We start from the raw sequence: 17,964 nt of genomic DNA, 5'->3' as shown, positions 1-17,964 counted from the left end.
CACTGGGGTTTAGGGGCAGGGAAAACGAAATAGACTTTAGGCGGGTAGAATTAACTAGAAACAGGTTATCTGATTGGTGGCTAAAGTCATAGCAAGAGTGAAAATAAACCCTTCGCTGCAAAGTAGGAGTCCTCAACCTCATTATTTGAAGAAAAAAAAGAAGGAATCTAGTTTTTGGTTCACTAAGTATTACGGCTTGGTGACGTCAGCCACCACCCGATCTAAATGGTACAGCCATATGAATCCATCCATCCATCCGTCCATCCATCCATCCATCCATCCATCCATCCATCCATCCATCCATCCATCCATCCATCCATCCATTCATCCATCCATCCATCCATCCATCCATCCGTCTGTCCGTCCGTCCGTCTGTCCGTTCGTCTATCCATCCGTCCGTCCGTCCGTCCACCTATTTATCCATCCATCCATCCATCCATCCATCCATCCATCCATCCATCCATCCATCCATCCATCCATCCATCCATCCATCCATCCATCCATCCATCCATCCATCCATCCATCCATCGGGGCTTCGAGTAGACGGCGGCAGCACCACTGCGCAGTTTTTATCATACGTTTGGTGTTGTTCGCGTTGTGCTTGAAGAACGCAGGGGATATCGCATATATGCAGCGTATATATAGGTGTATATCTGGTTACGCGGGAAATGACGAACAGGTGTTGATGTTCTATATTTCTAGACAGCGAACGGCGGGAAACGTCGAAGCACGTTAAAGCACGACAAAAAATTGGTGGTTTTACATTTTCCGACAAATGCAATCGTGTGCAAAGCAATTACATAAGAAGGATTTTTCGCGTGGACCAATGGCTAATCGAAGAAGTTCTTGGGAAGACACCGCACAATGTTCGAAACATTAAACTGGATGCTTTGCCGAGTGTTTTCTATGCCCCCCTCCCCGTGCACGGCATACTTGTCTAGAGCAAAAAGGTCTAGAGCTCACCCGCCTACCAAACATCTTCTGGGAACCATCAGCTTAGCTTGAGACTGTATAGGCTGCATCGACACGGTGCATGAGTCCCTTTTACTCAACTGCCGCTGATATAGTCAGTAAGTATACAGGCCGTATCCTCCTCGTTGCAAGTCAGTAACAAAGAAGCTCAATGAATGAAATGCTCACCGTTTTCTTTCAAACAGGCAATAACATGACCAAAATTTTAGTAATGACGTACCAAGTAGATGACGCTACATGCCACTCCTCATAGCTGAAAAATTCGAATCACTTATCCATCGATTAGAAGAAATGCTTCCACGCTACCAAGTAAGGCTTGCTAAGATGACAGTGCAACAGAGAATGCACCACAAAGCTGTACAAAACTTTAAGTATTATGTAAAAACACGAAAAGGTAATTTTTGATTCAATGCGTCATGAGCACAAGAAGTTAACTTTTTGCGGCACGTAATAAGGATGGACGAGCGGGACGCAGTCGGCCAATTTTCGCTTTTGAGAAGACATGCAAGGTGTTCACCTTAACAGGAAAAACAGTAAACACAAATAGGAAAACACAGTATGAGTAAGCTACACAGCAAATAAAAGGACTGAGAAACTACATTTCATGACCTACCAAACCTTAATCGCACTACGGCTCCACGGTGACAAATCAACGCAAAAGACCTTGAAATTCTGGCAAAAGCTGTATGAAGTACTACTTGATTCTTATGAGTGATCGCTTGCAAAACTCAAAGCACTGATTTATTCAAACTGGATGTTGTTTTGATAAATACGAGACTATTTTAAGATAAATATGTTCGTATACTAACGCAAAATATATATGCAGCCTGAGAGATTAGATACGCACTGTATATAGCTGCACCATCTGTACTTCCAAGACCAGTTAAGAACCACCAAAGGCATCGAATAACTCTGAATCGTCCCCAATTGGTTATACATGCAACACAAAAAAATATGCACGGTTTTATAACGATAGATTATCTTACAGTGGAAGCAGCACGCCTTAGTGGACGGCAAAGTTGTACTTCTAAAGCCTCAATCTACGCTAAATTTCTGCCTATCAGCGCTTCCGCGAACTTTCTTGACATTAACATCACTCTTACGACGTAATTACCCTTTCAGAGTACAGTTATCACGTTTCATAGTTCCGGTATGTGCAGTACAATTGCAGTGCAGGCGCCACTCCAATGCCCGTGTGTGGGCGAGGGCACCCATAATGGTTACTCCTGTCCCTGTATCAAACTTTAGGCGAAGCTTTTTGACCAGCAAACGTATTGAAGGACTCTGGTAGCATCAAAATCATAGTAGAGGTGGAAAGCAATAAAATTGCCTGAAATGTAAGCAAAACAGCCATTCGGGCCTATTTGTAACAGTTCATTGTGAATGCAGACAGTGAGGTGCTGTAAAGAACTGGGAATAGAGAAGAGAACGAGAACACAGGCGCAAACTCGCAACAGGAAGTTTATTAAAGGGGCAACACTTTTATAGCCTATGAAAATTTTCATATGGTACACTTTTCTCGCATAAAGAACACAGACTATTATTGTTCTTTAAATGATTATGAAGGCGCATGCACCCAATCGTAAATATCAAATAATGAAAATCAGACATCGCTGGAGTAGGGGGTGGAACAGGCAAATGAATAGAACGAGAAGACTAATGAAGTGTAAAACTCAAATATAAGCACTCATATATTATAGCAATAGATGGGTGACTGTTATGTCTAGGCATCAAATTAAAACCGCCCGCGAATGAACAGAACCTTTCTACATCAAAACATGCGGAAAAAGAGGTTTCAGTCACCTGTCTATTGCCTTATCAGAGAAATGCTTATTATGTTTGATTATTACGCTGCACTAAACTTTATCGTTCTCTTGATAAGCCTGCTCCGCGCCCAACTCTCACAATTTCCTAACTTTTTTATAGTCAGTTTTTGCGCATAAGAGTCTACGTCTTAATGATATGTTTTGAAACTATGATTATCTGTTTTTTATGCGTGGTAAATTTTGATAATTGTTGTAGGCAATATATGAGATTCCACTTCAATCAACTTTCAGTTGCGAGTGTGCGCTTGTACAATCATTCTGTTCTCTACTCTGTGCCTCACTTGTTGCATTCAATTTGAGGCTACTAAGTTCCGGCTCTTTCTGTGTATGCCTGTGCGTGTACCTCTCCATGTCTGTTGAGAGCTGTGCTGCAAGCGTTTTTAGCGTATTCTCGCGCTGTGTAGTAGCGAAGCTCCTTATGCTCGGATCATGTCTCTTGGTCTCTCTTGGTATGTGTTTCTCTTGGTGAGAAAGGAAGCGCTTTTGGCGCACTTCCTTTCTCATTGCCGGGAGCTATGCAAGTGCAAGTCTCCACGCAGCTACTACTCATGAATACTTTGGAAGCGACCGCAGTAGCGAGGAGGACTCGCAAACTGGCTGCAGTGTGGGCCCACCGCCGAGCTCACGAGACTAAAAAAAAGGCAGCTTCGGAAGAAATCGCAAGCCAGCACCAGCATCGCTCCGGATGGGATGGCAGCGGCGAGAGCTCGCACAGCCCAAACAAAGCACGCTCGTCCAGAAGCAGATCTCTAAGGGCGCGTTCACAATTTGCCTCTAGGAAAGCGAAAGCGGCAAAACTCTCCGGAATCTGGCTCGTTTCGCCGCCGAAGCGTTCGGAAAACCACCCCGCACGGCCGGCACACAAAAGTTGGTTTGAGACCGATTCTGCCGCCATACTATACGGGATCTTGTTTTCAATTCAAGGCTTTGGCTGCGCTAGATCAAACTCCGTGATCTGACTAGCGAGCCGCAGAATAACCATGGTGGGCAAGGTGTCGACAGTGGCTCACATTGGCTCAAATCACAAACTACCCATGCAGCACATTGAATCTTGACTACAGTGTACTAGAAGTATATTCTAGTATAGTGTTGCTTGACGGCCTCAACGAGGACGCGTTCATCGAGGGCCTGGTTTCAATCGTGATCGACGAAAACTCTGGTAGTACATGGTGCAGCAGCAGCAAATCGGCCTGCCCCAACGTTTCTCGCTTTTGTGTACAATTAGTTGAAGTCGCCACCACCACTGACAGTGCGTTTGCTCGTGTATTTTCTGCTGGTGCATATCAGAAAACAATGTTTTGAAATGTGCAATGTGTTTTTTTAGTACTTTATGCGAATGACCGGAATTCGGTACGGAATTTAGCTCTCAGAACGCAGGCAATATCCAATTTATGCTCGAGGTAGCGATGGCAGCGGCGGCGGGATAGGGCAAAACAAATATGAACGTCTCGACGCCCGCATTCATGGTTTTCGGCTGCACTGGCGTTTTCGTTCTTGCTTCACCTCTCTAGTTTTATTGTGTCCTAAGTGAGAGCCCATGGCGCACAGCCAGCAGCCAAACGGTGGCAAGAAAATTTTGAATTACAGAAGAGGCGCGAAGTAGCTGTCAAGTGCCGAAAGCGGTCGCTACCTACCGCCGACTGAAGCTTCAAGCGTGACTGCCTTGATCGCTAGTATAGTCGCAGCTGTAGGTATCCGACCGTTTATGGTTTGGCAACGACTAAAACCATTGCCCGTCTTCAACGAGAGTTTCCTCTCGTGCAGTGCCTGCAGCGGAATGTGCACTCAGTTACTACGCCGCATTCGATGTACACACCTGCCGCCATCTCGTTATTGAGTGATCCTACAAGAAGGGCCTCGTCGAGAGGAGATATTTCGTATGTTACGACAGCCACATCGCACAAAACCGACATGCATGATGATTATGTTTGGTGGTTTGTGGCGTAAGGGCCATTTGATGTTCAAAGAGCGTCAGTTCATGGGACAAGAGATGTGGACAATGATTGTTATTAGCGGCTGTATAGGCCCCAAAACATTCTTCATACTAGGGTGGGTAAAAAGATAGAAGTACTAAAATCATGACCATGACATGAAAAGTTTGTGGTGTTAATGAACGACGAGAGTTTTTGATAATAAAAAATTATGGCGCACATGCATGGCATCAGCACAAGTGCCTCGATCATTCACACCCTTGCGTCCAAAGGCCGTGAGGCAAGTGCTTTGTTCAGTGTATACCCACCGCAGCGGAGACCCCTCTAGAGAGGTCATGCTACGGAATGTTCACGTATATGATGTGTGTGATGTTATAGGGGCAGGACCGCTCCAGAAAGAATCAGACAGCACGCCAGTGCACAAACACACGTCCAACTTCTATTGTACCCTTCACACATGGACAACCCACACATTACGAAGTTCCTAACACAAAAACACGCGGCTAAACTAAATGAATAAGTAGAACGTTCGGCCTACAGTTCAGGTCGTCGGGGTAGTAGCCTGGGCCGTCGTTGATGCGCCGTCGGCAACATTCAGTGGCGAAGTCGACGATGGGCGGCGTCATCACCTGCAGTGACGAAGTCGGGAGACGCAGGGTCGCCGCGTCGAACTCCAGTGGCTCAGCGCCACTGTTGACGAACTGGAGCCGACGACTCACGTGTTCCGGCGGCGGGGAGTTGTGCCCTTGAGCACCTGTAGCCCGCCTCGGAAACCCACGCCAGCCCTCCTGGAACAGCGGCGCAAGGGCAGGTTCAGGCACCCGGCGCCAGCTCTCCACGACCAGCGGGACAAGGACAGGTTCAGGAACCAGGCGCCAGCTCTCCTAGACCGGTCGTCTAGCGGAGGCTGAGCTGTCCACTCGGCTAGTACGAGTGTCGCGACGTGGCCTGGGTCGTACCTATGGGCCAGACGCCCAACGAGGTAGTCCTGCCTCGAACGACGTACCTCGCGCACTGCCGAAGGCACGGGTCCCGCACACTCGAGCCCGCGCCTCACGAGCTGTCGTCTTCCTCGTAGGCACCGCCCGGCACATACACGCACACATCACATCCTCTTCGCCACCGCACGGCACCCTATTGTCGTTTTTTTTTAGTTTCTGTTTCGCGCCCGCGCAGCACATATTATGACATCACCCCCTTTTCCGAGAAAGTTGTTTGCAACTATTCTACTACAAGGGCGCGGGGCGAACGAATGGTCACTGCACTGCACGGTCACTGCACGGTCCCTGCACTGCACTGCATTGTCTTAGGGGTCGCATGTACATAGTAGCAGAATGTTCACAGAAGGCTGCTTACAGTTCGGTTGGAAAACTACCGTACAAGTAGGGTTGCTATGTCGCAACTAGGAGTCAACTATTCACGACTGATGGCTAGTAGTATTAAGAACCACGTTGCTACCTAAACGGCAGTTATGCGCGACTCAAGTAGTCGGCTCCAACATTGTCACAACCTTTGATGTAATGAACTGTGAATGAGTACTCCTGCATAAGGAGACTCCACCTCAACACTCTGTTGTTCACGTGTTTGGCGGAATTTAAATACTGTAATGGTTGGTGGTCTGACTGAATGACAAAAGGTTTGCCATAGAGGTAAATATGAAATTTTTGCACTGCCCAAACAAGTGCAAGGCATTCCCGTTCTATTGTTGAATAGTGGGTTTCTCGGGGCAATAAATTACGACTTGCGTAAGCAACTGGATGCAGCACCTGGCCCTTTCCCATCTGGAGCAATACTGCGCCCAGGCTTGTATTGGAGGCATCCGTACGAAGAACGAACTCCTTCGAGAGGTCGGGAGCGAGGAGGATGGGAGCATCACCGAGCTTCTTCTTGAGGGCCGTAAACGCTTCCTCTTGATGTGCGCCCCATGAAACAGTGTGGCTTTGTCCCTTTCTTGTAAGGTCCGTCAGCGGCTTGGTCAGTTCGGCGTAGTTAGGTATAAACTTCCTGTAATAGCCGGTCAAGCCAAGAAACGACTGCACTGCTTTCTTGGTTGTAGGTCGTTTTGCGGCAAGAATCTTGTCTAGCGTTTTGAGAAGCGGTTCAACTGTAGTCTCCCCGAGTCGATGTCCCAAGAAGGATATGCTTCGCTCTCCTATCTCACATTTACTTGGTTTTATGGTGAGGTGAGCTTGGTTAATTCGTTCAAAAACTTGTCTGAGGGTGTCGATGTGCTCTTGCCAAGTATCGGTCGCAATGATGACATCGTCGAAATAATGGTGAACGTTGTCAACACCACCCAGTACTGATCTCATAAGGCGCGCGAATACTGCTGGCGCCGTTTTAATGCCAAAAGGCATGTAGAGGAAGTGATAGAGCCCAGACATGCTGGAGAAAGCAGTTTTTTCACGACTGTTTGGATCCATCGGTACTTGCCAGTATCCTTTCGTGAAATCAAATTTGGAGAAAAACTGCTTTTGTCCAACAAGTGCAAGAACTACATCGATGCGTGGTATTGGCTCGCAGTCGGGGACCAGAATCTTGTTCAATTCTCTGAAGTCTATGCACAACCTAATCGTGTTGTCCGGTTTCTTCACCACGACAATGGGAGCGTGGTACGGCGACTGAGACCGCTCAATAATACCGAGTTTCAGCATCTCTTGCACTTCCTTTTCTACTCTTTCTTGCAAGGCAAGGGGGATGGGGTACTGCGGAACATGCACAGGCTTATTGGAGGTCAGACGTAGCGAACACTCCACGAGTGCTGTTTTCCCTGGTAAGTCAGAAAAAATGTCCGCATACTCTTGAAAAAGTGCTTGCACATTCTGAACTTGTTCAGCAGTGAGGTGTGGTGATAGCTTGACATCCGTGCTGAACTGCGTGCGATACAAGCTCAATATGGGCATTTGTTTGACTTCGTCTTCTTCTTCGGGGAGATTTTCGTGGAGCTCTGCAACAACTGACACCTGGTGTGGTTCCGTCACTTCGCGCTCTTCGTATTTTTTGAGCATGTTGATATGAAAAATCTTGTTTTTCCCAAACACATCGATGACGTAGTCGACATCATTTTTCCGTTCGATGACTTGGAACGGCCCTTTCCACTGCATTAACAGCTTGTTGGAGTCAGTCGGGAGCAGAATTAAAACCTTGTTGCCTGGGCATAATTTTCTAGGGCGACTTTTCCTGTCATAATAGGTTTTCTGCTTCACACGAGCCTTCTCCAGCTGTTCATGGGCTATCTTGCAAGTCTCCTCTAGGCGATTGCGCAAATCAAAGACGTAGGTGTAAGTCGTCCGCGTTTCTGCGTCTAGCCCCTCATTTGTCCACAGTTCTCTCAGCACGGTTAGCGGTCCTCGGACGTGGCGGCCGTAAATGAGCTGAAACGGAGAGAACCCGAGGCTTGTCTGTGGAACTTCCCTATATGCAAAGAGTAGCGGAGCTAGGTACCTGTCCCAAGATCGAGGTCTCTCTTGGCACATTCTCTTTAGCATTGTCTTCAGGGTTCCATTAAATTTCTCAACGAGACCGTTCGCCATCGCATGATATGGGGTTGTCTTTAGCATCTTCACGGAGAGAAGCCTGCTAACCTCGTTCATTAATTGTGAGGTAAAACTTGCCCCTTGGTCGGTGACGATTTCCTTTGGCAAGCCGATGCGGGAAAAAATCTCGATGAGTGCTTCCGCAATGTGAACTGCATCGATTGCGGGCAATGCTACAGCGTCAGGGTAGCGAGTCGCAAAATCGATAAGTGTCAGAACATATCGGTTCCCACGGTCCGATCTTGGTGAAAATGGGCCGATTAAATCAACCGCGACCCTTTCAAAAGGTGTCCGGATAAGAGGCATGTTGCCTAGTGGTGCGACTCCAACTTTTCCTTTAGGGGTAGTTCTCTGGCACTTGTCGCAAGACTTGACAAAGCGCTTTACGTCTCCGTTCAGGTCAGGCCAATAAAATTCTTCTAGGACACGATCAGTAGTTCTTTTGATGCCTTGGTGTCCCGCCATGATACTGCCATGAGCAATGTCCAGTATGCCTACCCGGAACGCTTTCGGAGTGACCAGCTGTTTAAACGTCCTGCCAGTGGCAAGGCGGTAGCGTCGATAAAGCAATCCTTTATCTTCGATGAAATCGTAACAGTGGCCCTTTCCCGATTTGAACTCTTTATTAACTTTAGCAAAGACAGCTTTGAGTGTCGGGTCATTTCGCTGTTCCTCGGCGAGTTGGGCTCTGGTAACGTCAGGTAAGAGCGTTGTTGACACGTACAAAGGCCTGATATTTTCTTGACCTTGTTGATTGGCTTTGGTTTTTGCCACGCTTGAAGAAGCAGATCTTGAGGTGACAGGTGACTTGGTCGGGTGTGCTTGCGCAGGTAACTCATCCACCTGGGTATGAGTCGCCTGCTTCCAGTCAGAATCTGGATCGTATGGTCCTCTGACGCCTGGAAGATTTCCCAGCACAAGGTCATAGAGGGGTTGATCCATACAAGCCACTTTCAGCATCCCTGTGAAGTACGGCGTGTTGACTTGTACAATAGCTTCCGGGAGATGGCTAGTTGACCTGTCTAGGAGAACGACACTGATTTTCTTGCCTGTCAGGCACACATCAGGAACGAGCTCCCGTCGGACGATTGCCGTGTTGCATCCCGTATCGCGTAAGACTCGAACCTCTCTTTCTAGCAGCAGACCTTCGACCACTGGCATCCCGTCGGCCAGGAAACGTATTGTACCCTGCACGTTCTTGTTGTCGTGGTGACTTGAGCAAGGAATCTTCCCTCCTGGACGCTTGGCTGTTTTTCTAGCACCAGCCCGGGCAGAGTCAGGTTCGCTAAATGCGCACGAGGAACTCGGTTTGTTGTTCCCATGCTGGTTTCGGCAAGTTTCTGTGACATGTCCCGTTTTACCGCACAACTTGCATTTCAGCATCTGCTTAGGTGGATTGCGGCAGTCAGGAGCCAAATGTCCGAAACGATGACACAGGATACACTTGAGTTGCGGTTTCCGCGACGCTTCGGTAGGCTTTCCACTGGATTCTTTCGCGGGGTCAGGACCTTTTCCTATATTAGTCAAATTCTGCGCCTCAAGGAAGCGATCCGTCAAATTAGCGAGTTCATCTAGTGACTTGCACTCTCGCTCTTTTAAGAAAACAACCAGCTTTGGATGGCAACAACGCAAGAATTGCTCAGAGATTACGTGATCCCTTAGACCTTCATAGGTTTGGGATACGTTTGCCATGTCTATCCAATGGTCGAAATAACTGGTAATTCTTGCTGCTAACTGTCGTCCAGTTTCACCATCTGCTACTCGTGCTTTCCGAAACTTATCTTGGTAGCCTTGAGCCATAAACTGAAATCTCTGCAGTAGCGCTTTCTTTACTTTTTGGTAGTCCAGCGAATCAGCGGCAGTCATTCGGCCTATCACGGTTAACGCGTCACCCGTTAGGCACAGGCTAACAGCGAGACCCCATTTTTCTTGCGGCCAATCCTGTCCTGTGGCTACGCGCTCGAATCGCTGCAGATACGCGTGCAGATCATCGCGTTTCTTGTCAACTACAGGCAGTAACTTCTGCGGATTGAGGGGTGAGGAGGTGCTGGGCGCAGTCAAAGCGTCATTAGCTGCTACAGGCATATTCTGAGCTCCTTCCTGAAGCTTTAGCTTAAGCTGCAGAATTTCACGCTGCCTCTCGTCAGCTTCTTTGGCTGCCTCTCGCTCTGCAGCTCTCTCATCCCTTAGCTTAGCCTGTTGGGCCTCAATCCACTTGTTTAGCTCTGCACCCGAGAACCCTAGTTGGAGCCCCATAGCGGCGAGTTTTTCCAAGTCCATGGTGCAGTCTGAACGTGTGTCTGCCTCGAGCGAAACTGTCTTCTTTCCCTGGTTTAACGAGCGGATCCTGGCAGGCTCGCCAGTTTGTGATGTTATAGGGGCAGGACCGCTCCAGAAAGAATCAGACAGCACGCCAGTGCACAAACACACGTCCAACTTCTATTGTACCCTTCACACATGGACAACCCACACATTACGAAGTTCCTAACACAAAAACACGCGGCTAAACTAAATGAATAAGTAGAACGTTCGGCCTACAGTTCAGGTCGTCGGGGTAGTAGCCTGGGCCGTCGTTGATGCCCCGTCGGCAACATTCAGTGGCGAAGTCGACGATGGGCGGCGTCGTCACCTGCAGTGACGAAGTCGGGAGACGCAGGGTCGCCGCGTCGAACTCCAGTGGCTCAGCGCCACTGTCGAGGAACTGGAGCCGACGACTCACGTGTTCCGGCGGCGGGGAGTTGTGCCCTTGAGCACCTGTAGTCCGCCTCGGAAACCCACGCCAGCCCTCCTGGAACAGCGGCGCAAGGGCAGGTTCAGGCACCCGGCGCCAGCTCTCCACGACCAGCGGGACAAGGACAGGTTCAGGAACCAGGCGCCAGCTCTCCTAGACCGGTCGTCTAGCGGAGGCTGAGCTGTCCACTCGGCTAGTACGAGTGTCGCGACGTGGCCTGGGTCGTACCTATGGGCCAGACGCCCAACGAGGTAGTCCTGCCTCGAACGACGTACCTCGCGCACTGCCGAAGGCACGGGTCCCGCACGCTCGAGCCCGCGCCTCACGAGCTGTCGTCTTCCTCGTAGGCACCGCCCGGCACATACACGCACACATCACATCCTCTTCGCCACCGCACGGCACCCTATTGTCGTTTTTTTTTAGTTTCTGTTTCGCGCCCGCGCAGCACATATTATGACAATGTGAAAAGTACGGAGTTCTCTCAAGAAAGTCAACACCAATTTATGTGTGAAAAGTGGTTCTGTACCGACGAACATTGCAGGATGTAGTGGTATTTGTTGTTGGTAGGGTAATGGAAACTGTTGTCTTCTCAGCGGGTCTAATTGTTTCCAGTGGACTAGAATGTGAAGTACGCGGAGCGCTTCTCCCTATATATCACACAAAGGTGGATCGCTATTTTACAAAAGAAATGAATGTGTAGTGTATGTAAGTCATGTTCTTAACATTGTAAGTATTACTTCTGTGTGGCGTGATTTCGATACTTGTGGCCAACGAACAAGTTGTGGCTTGGCACATGCAAGTTGTCACTTGTGTGTGCGTCCTACAAGCACTGCCAAGAACCCCCGAGCTTTCGTTTTAGAAAAGGTTTCAAGTCGAGTGCAGGAATTGATGTATTGGTAGTGGTTTTGTTGGCGGATCCAGCTTGCTGGTCCACCAGAACGTTGCCATGTATTTCGCGGTGTCCTGGCACCCAGCAGACTACAACTTGCTGCTTGGATCATTAGACTGTGGATGAGAACGAATAAAGCGAGACACAGACAGCGTTTTTGTGTGTTTTAAGAGTTTTCAGAGTTTTTACTACGTTTAGGGAATCTGTATATATTATTGCCTTCTGCAGTTTTACTTGCTTAATGTGTTTAACGGCCTCAAGTATCGCATAAGCTTCGCCAGTGAAAATGCTCGTATCAGAGTGCAGAACGCCAGCTTCCGAAAAGGATGGGGCTGACGTCTGCGTACGAGACAGAAGTGTTAGACCTTGAAGAGTCCGTAAATAACTCATTACATGTGTACTTCTGTTGTATTTCTAGGAAGTATGTCTGGTTATGTGCAATTGGTGCGTGCCTCGTAACCTTCAAGAAAGACACGTCGCAATCTATCACCTGCCATCGGTACGGCAGAAGGCATACAGCGGGAGCCATCAAACGGTGTTCATGTGGCAAATCGGTTTCCTTTGCTAGGCCCCTCACACGGAGTAACTAGGGCTGTCTCATAGAAGACCGTTTCTCAACACAGCAACGCTTGACGTGTCAATAATTGTGAAATGTGAAGGATGTTCATTGTCTGCGTTTATCTCGGGATAATAATTAAAAAAATGTAAAATCTCTGTAGATGGAGCGATCATTCATTCGATTCTCTGTAGAGCACGCGTAGGGAGACGGATGCCTAGATCATGAACAGGGTCAAGCATTTCAAGGGCAGTATGTGTCACAGACTAATATGCTATTGGCCCATAGCCTAGGCGAGTGCGTACGAGGCTTGTATAAAAATTGATCAGACACTGCTTGTCACTTTCCCACGTAGTGAGTGACAACACCTTTAGAACTTTTATTGCTTTTATGCAGTTGTGTTTTAGATACTTCATGTCTGGTATAATGATTACCTTGGCGTCCAAGATTAGGCCTAAGAATTTGTATTCAGTATTAACAGAAAGACATTGCCTATGCATTTGAATATCAGATTCGGAATGAATGCTTCTCTTTCTGCAGAACAAAACAAACTTGCTTCTCTGTACATTCAATCGGGACCCGTTTTCTTCTGCCCACTTTGGGGCTTTGTTCAAACAAAGCTGAGCCTGTCGCTCACACATGGCCAGATTACAAGACTTAAAGCTAAGCTTTGCATGGTCTACATATGTGCACTAAAGAGTTTTTTAAGGGATGGACAAGCGCAAAGAATTCATTTTGATAATAAAAAGTGCGCAGCTAAGTACACCACCTTGCGGCACTCCTGCTTCTTGGACAAATGTTTGAGAAAGAACGCTGCCCACTCGGACATGGAATGTCGGATTTGACAAGTAACTTTCGGTTATGGTAAACATTCTGCTATGCACGCCATGGTGGGACAGGTCCTTTAATATTCCAAAGCGCCACGTTGTATTTTAAGCCTTTTGCATATTGAGGAGCACAAAGAGTAAATATTGTTTGTGGACGAAAGCGTCTCTGATCTGTGCCTCGACACGAACAAAGTGGTCGGTTATAGATCTACCTTCTCAAAACCTTCACTGGAATAGGTCGAGCAAATGGTTTATTTGAAAGAAATGCACAAGTCAGCAGTTTCTCATTTTTTCGAAAAGTTTGCAGAAGCTGTTTGTAAATGAATTGGGCCTATAATTTGAAACGAAAAAAAGGTCATTGCTCTCTTTCAAAATTAGAATAATAGCCTCTTTCCAGGGAGTAGGGATAGCACCAGAAACTTATAGCATTGTACAAGCAAAGTAAGGTTTTTTGCATTTAGATTGGTAGGTTTTTCAACGTATCATACACCACTCGATCAGAACATGGCGCGGAATTACTGCAGGAGTTTAGTGATGTTTGGAGCTAAATTGTGGTTTTCAATTCTTGTTTTGTATTTTTGGAAAACGTCAGTATGATTTGAAGAGCTGAAAACCCGTATGAAGTGTCCGCTGAAGAAGTTCGCCTGACCTTTCAAGCAGTCACCTTGTGTGTTTACGAGTGGGAGTGAGTGTACTTGTCTTTCTGCTCCCCTACTTACCATGTTATAGACTTTTGCTTCCTTTTATACGAGTTCATTCCTGTTGAAAACTTGGGCTAACTTTCTTTTCTGGCTTGCTGACGCGTTCTTCTGCCTCGAGATTTTATTTTCTTAAAGCTGTCTAGGTTTTCCACTGTCGGTGGAAACTGCAGCAACCTCCAAGCCCTGTTCTGCTCTTTTCGCGCCTTTCGATATTCAATGTTTCACCGTGGCACGTGTCGCTTGCCGGGTGGTCTAGATGTTTGCGGCATGCACTTGTCTGCTGCGTCAATAAGTAAAGCTGTGAAGTACTGCACAGCTTTACCTATGCCTAACCCACATACGCTTGTCTCACTCAAATGAGTAATGTTATGAAATTGTCCCCAGTCGACTTTGTTTATAAGCTTTTTAGGAACAAGTAGAGGACATTCCTACAGTGCTGATGTTCTTAAAACCTAATAAAAATGGTAACTTCCATATGTATTATTTATGACTTCCCATTTCAGTAGAGTAGAAGTGAAGGAGATACGATACTGTGGTCTATAGACGAGTATGCTTTGTCGACTATGTTATAGTACGTTGATTCCTTCCTATTTAATATACACGCACCGGAAGAGAAGAGAAGCTGTTCAATGAGATAACTTCGTGCATTACAGCAAAATTCACCCCAGAGACCGTTATGAGCATTCATGTCAACAAGGACCAGAAAAGGCTGAGGTAGTTTGTGTGTATGCTGCCAGGAAAGGGATTCCTCTATTTCACGCAGAAAAAAAAGGCTGTATTGAAAGTTACTAGTATACAAGCAGCGGCTATTTTCCCGTCGACGTTTTGGGTTATGTGTGTATTTTTAAACGTGCAAGTGTCTGTCAGCACTGGGTCACTGTTGGCCCTCAGTAATTGTTTAAATATATTGTGAACTGACCACACTACTAATGAAAGAATATGTTAGTAAGTGGTGTATAGAGAAGGAAAAGGGGACGATAAGAAAACTTGCCGCGGGAAGGACCATACGTGTGACCTCCGGATAAGGCATCCCATGCTGCACCAACTAAGCTACCACAGTGGATATTTCCTCGTCCACGTTGTGAGTTATATGTGTATTTTTGAATATGGAAGTGTCTGTGAGCCCCGGGTAAGTTCCCAGCCTCAGTAACTGCTTATTTTATTGGGAAGTAACTGACGACACTACCAAGGAAACAATATGTGAGCGTTCGCGCCCCCAAGGAGCAGGAAAGGTTGAGGTAGTTTGTCTATTAAAAGGAGCTTTTAGCTTGTACCAATACTTATTTACGTTACCTTGTTAGTGGATACCGGATAGAATCTGTGCATGCGTGTGTCTTGACGGAACGTAAATCTTCACGTTTCCCGCTGAATGGGCTTCAAATGTTTACATTTCCCGCCATATAGGCTTTACGTTTTTCGGCCTATTTCACAAATCCACCTTCGTTCGCAGAAACTCGTGGTATCCGTATTGCGGGGACTCGAGCCTTCAATTTGAAATAAGTCGAAGGGCGAGCGCCAATAGCCATTACATTGTTTCAGCCGGATTACCAAAGCTAGAATAGCCTAGGACATAGACGCCATCCACGCTCGACAAGCTCTATAAGTGGCGCCACCTAGCGGGACAATAGTGAACAAGCTACTTACAAAATTGTTACTGCAGACACATAGTGCGTCTGATGCAAAAACCACGCAGCCGCGTTATTTCAAATGAGTTATCATTTTAATCCTTTTCACCCCAGAAACATTACGCGTCGGCCAACGTGTTCATGACTGTCGTTGCACGAAGTATCACAACATGTGGACACTATCGTTGCAGTAGTATTGTAATTTTCACCCTTTTGCACATACGAGAATACTGTACGCCTCGTGCATTTGCCACTACGGTGATTCAATCCTATCTAACTTAAATGCAGTTTATATGCTGTTAGCATCACCATTTAAGGTTTGCAAAAACGTAAAGGTATGCGCGTTTACGTACGTATACGTTTACGTATAAGGAACTAAAACATTGAAAGATATCCGTTCCGGTAAGGCAGTAAACGCAAACCAGTATCCGGTAACACGTTAACCTAAAGAAGTATACGAACAAGCTAAAACTACGTAAAGACTGGTATACACGTTTTTCAAGACGAATAGTGGATGTGGAGGTATGTACATAGAGTAGACGGTGACGAGTTTGTTTACAAAAACTGCTCGGACAGCCATCGCCTCGAGGGTAGTTTGAAGGGGTAATTGCATACATGCTATCGCTTGACTAACTATAACAGCTACACCACCGAATGATGGCATGGCATCATCTCTATCCTTTCGGAAGATTACGTAGTTACGTAGAAAGTTTGTGTGTGTTCGTTTTAGCGTGTACCTTGTACACACAGCACTCTTGGATTGTGTTCATGAAGGAGCTCTTGTAGATCATCGAGGTTTTGAAGAAGGTCTCGGATGTTCCACTGTAATATTTCTGTCTGCATATTAAGAAGAGATGCTGCTGTCTGTACAGAGAGTACCCTGTGTTGAAAAGAACTTGTTCATTTGGGTGGCGGGACGGTCATCCGGCTCCGTTATTGGCTTTTTGTTTCTCTTGGCATGCTCGAGAGATCCGTGCCACACTTTCGGCACCAGGGATGACGTGATATTTATTGCCTCCTCGGAGGCACCGGATGCCTGCACACGAGGGTGGTTGTTTGAAGTTTGCACCTCGCCTGGTGAGGGGAGGCCTTGATACCCGAGGACTCTGGAGTCTCCAGTGTCAATTCGCTCGGAGGCGGAGTAGACTGAACTACTGCCACCTTGGGGGCAGGTGCCACAGCTGACGGCTCGTTCTGCGCTGGCCGAATGAGTGGTGAGGGCTGGTGCGGTGGTGCCCCTGACGCGCCACATCCGCATATGTGGGGCCATAAAATGGCGACACCCTTCTTTTTACTTCTTTGAATGTGTTGTTTTTTTATCGTCAATGTAGTGATCTCTTTGTCATTTTTTCAAACTGGACAGGACCGCGAGTATGCCGCATGATTTCCGCCACAGCTCACACAGTGTGGCGGTTCTTTGCAGTTGTCGGAATCGTAGTCTGACACTCCACATTGTGCCCAAGTTCGGTGACCACGACAGCTTTATCGGCCATGGTCATGCCTCTGGCGTTTATTACAACGCCGTGGGTTAGGTATGTATGGTCTGATCGAAGTCTTCGTGTACCCAGCCTGAATAGTTCCTGGGAGATTACTGGAAGCGAACGTGAGTATCAAGTGTTTTGTTGGTGTTTGCTTGTTGCCTCTTCTGATGATAATGAATGTACATTGGTTACATTCTAACTATTTCACTCCTCCAGAAGTGGCGCTTCGGTCAGGATAAGCATATTAGCATCAGATATCACTCCACGAGTTGTGTTAGTTATTGTGTGTAGGTTGACAGTGATGGGAGTGTCACCAAAAGTTGAAATATTGTGTAATTTCTCGGACTGTTCTTTTCCTCGCACTTCGAGGAAGAGGTCTGCGCTGGCCATTTTGGTAATTTTATACCCGGCCTCAAGAGTTTCTGTAAGACAACTGGCTACTACAATAGGAGATACAATTTTGAATTGCTTGCCACTTTTCTCACTATGTGTGACATGAAAATGTGGAAGATTTCCAATGATCGGTTGAGAACACCAAAGTCTTCGGTGCGTAAACGTTTAAGGCGGTACGATCACTTAACAGAGGAAAAGCTCTATGCATGCTTGTTTATTTTCTTCAGAAGCGTTGGCAGCCACCCACCACGGAGCCCAGCGAGGGGACGCTACAAGTTTGTGGATGCTGAAAACTGCTCACGCCAGCCTTACAACGCTACTATAACCCTATGCGTCTAGACCAAAGTAGGTTATTTGCTCAGAGTTAACCCTAGCCGCCAGGAAATTCGGAAGAAAATGGAAGACAGAAGAAGACAGGACCGATAAAAAGTGAGGGATAAAAGACGAAGATGTAGGGAGAGAGAGATAGGAAAAGGCGACTGCCGAATTCCTCGGG

General features: G+C 47.0%; 1 pseudogene; it reads right to left on the bottom strand.

Moving 5' to 3' along the window:
• Positions 1 to 17,964, bottom strand: part of LOC142788947 (transient receptor potential cation channel subfamily M member-like 2) — a 1,303,464-nt pseudogene that overhangs the window by 203,903 nt on the left and 1,081,597 nt on the right.

Source organism: Rhipicephalus microplus, chromosome 2, assembly GCF_043290135.1.
Source record: "Rhipicephalus microplus isolate Deutch F79 chromosome 2, USDA_Rmic, whole genome shotgun sequence".
Taxonomy (NCBI): domain Eukaryota; kingdom Metazoa; phylum Arthropoda; class Arachnida; order Ixodida; family Ixodidae; genus Rhipicephalus; species Rhipicephalus microplus.
The sequence above is the reverse complement of the archived record's forward strand: the minus strand, read 5'-3'. Positions and strand labels throughout refer to the sequence as shown.